This window comes from Gavialis gangeticus, unplaced genomic scaffold, assembly GCF_001723915.1.
Source record: "Gavialis gangeticus isolate Ggan-Ray unplaced genomic scaffold, GavGan_comp1, whole genome shotgun sequence".
NCBI classification, from domain to species: Eukaryota; Metazoa; Chordata; order Crocodylia; family Gavialidae; genus Gavialis; species Gavialis gangeticus.
Genome location: NW_017729006.1, coordinates 4,148,263 through 4,150,640, shown reverse-complemented (window position 1 = coordinate 4,150,640; position 2,378 = coordinate 4,148,263). Strand labels below are relative to the sequence as shown.

The 2,378-nt window shown below is 40.4% G+C and overlaps 1 protein-coding gene across 1 annotated transcript in view; it reads left to right on the top strand.

Moving 5' to 3' along the window:
* The window catches only part of THRB (thyroid hormone receptor beta), a 288,958-nt gene that overhangs the window by 99,620 nt on the left and 186,960 nt on the right, over window positions 1-2,378 (top strand). The gene's annotated exons all lie outside the window — the stretch shown is intronic.

The window sequence follows — 2,378 nt, the reverse complement described above, 5'->3', positions numbered from 1 at the left end:
ATCCGCAAGAACTACTTCACAGTTAGGGCGGCTAGGAGCTGGAACCAACTTCCAAGGGAAGTGGTGCTGGCCCCTACCCTGGGGGTCTTTAAGAAGAGGCTGGATGCCTACCTGGCTGGACTCATTTGAGTCCCATTTCTCTTTTTGGGGTTTTTTGTTGTTCTCCCGCCCTGGCGGGGGTCGGGCTAGAAGATCTACTAGGTCCCTTCCGACCCTTAATCTATGAATCTGTGAACCACGGAAATAGATCTAGCCTGTGTTACAAAGTTTTGCCAATATACTTGTGTCAGGAGTATGAGAAAAATCGCCCCCTTTGGCCAACATTGTTACACCAGCAAAACCTGTAGTGTGGATACAGCTATGCCAACTAAAGGGTTATTTTGTGGGCTTAGACATAGACATTAGGGCTGGAAGGGACCTCGGAAGATCATTGAGTCCAGCTCCCCTCCCAAAGGGCAGGAAGTCAGCAGGGGTCATAGGATCCCAGCAAGATAAGCATCCAATTTACTCTTGAAGGTGTTCAATGTTGGTGCTTGAACCACCTGCAATGCAAGTCATTCAATCAAGAACGTGGATGGGTTTGCATTGAGCCGCATTATGTGGGCAAAAGACAGCAAAACCTTATGGAGAACTTAAAAATGTAAGGTAATCCAGGAAAACCAGCTGTTAAATTCCACTCTGGGTTCAAACTGCCTTAGGAATGGGTAATCCTCACTTTTTAGTATGATATCAAATCCACACTAGTGGTTGTTTTGATACATGATACAGTAGTGCTATTCCTAGAAGTTGAATGCAAAAAATAGCTCAGTTGAGTGAGGAACACTTGGCAGTGTTCTCTGTCTTCTTAGAAATGGAGACTATAAAATTAGCTAGTTTAGTGAGTTGGTGAAAGATACTTGCACATTTATGGTGATAAACTAGATCTTTTTGGAAAGAACCATGTCCCTACTTTAAAGCCAAGCTCTTAAAAAGAAACATATTGGTTACACTTTGAAGTAAGGACCAGAGGGAGACTTAAAGTCCACCCTTGCTTAGCAATGGAATGTAGTTGCACAGCACTAGGAGCAGTCCTGGGAGGAAATTATGACTCAGGCACAGCTCAATCCTGGCTGTCTCTTGGCTTCAAGGTGTATTTTCCAATCTCATGCAGAGACTCACTACTCACTGCCACATGCAAACAAACAGCAGTCCAAAATCTGGTCCCTTCCACAGCTGATTTAGGACAAGTGACAGTGGTGGATTAAAAATGTAAACGTGTTTGAGCACACATGTATTTGGGGGCAGGAGTTAATTTTCAAGAGGATTTTAATTTTTTTTTTAAATTTTGTTGTTATTGGTAAGGCATTTGCTCAAGTTACTTAAAGGCACAAGTGGGAATATGCTTTTCCAAAATGTGATTAAAAGTACTAAGAATGAGATGGACTCACAGCATGTAATAATTCATAATAAAAAATCCATTTTAGGGAATGAAGATATTTAAATATCCTTTTTTAAATTAATAATATAATATAATATGATTTTTTATAATCTAGTATCCCTGGTGTCTGGCATCTAATGATCTTACGAAAGCTTATGCTATATCTATTTAGTCTGTAAGGTGCACATCTACCCTGCCTTCTGCCTGACTTTACACTAACCATGGGTCACTCTCTGTCTTGGATATTAACAAATCATAGTACTACTATGTAAGTTTAAGCATCAGCAGTAATGGAAATAGAAATGTGGATTAACTATGTGAAACACCTAAGATGTAGGAATATGATTCTTCTTATGTTTTTGGTCATCGTTCTGCTGTTTGTGGTTTGACTGGTTACTAGTCCTCTGTCTTGCACGATGAGAAATCCTGTGCTTGGAGTCTTGGATTCTTGCTCTTAAAATTTTTTTGCATTCCAGGATTGTTAAATTCATGTAAAAACATGAGAAAGTGATTCAGAAAATGAGCCACTGTGGGTGGCTGGATCAGTGTGTCTTTAGAAAAACAAAAGACTAAAAGTTAAATTGATAGTTTTATCTATCAGCTATGGGAGCTGAAGTTCTTGGCATTGGAGGTAAGCCTTCATTGTTCTTGATGTGAGGTGGAGGACTTGAGTGTCCGTGCTCATTCAAATCATAGCTTCTCTTCCAAATTTTGTCTAGCAGTGTTCTGCAAATATCCTTCTGCTAGGAGCTAGACTAAGTCAACCAAAATATTTCACAGCACTTGCCAAACTTTCATTAGTTGGCAGCAGTTGTCAGTCACTGTTAACCTGGACTGCTTCTGATTAGTAGCCTGGAGGTGAAAAGTTTATTATCCTGGCACTGTCCAATCTGCACTCTGTTGTTAGTTTTTTTTACCAGGCGGGCTTAGCGGACTAACTCATACCATCAGTCTACATCTT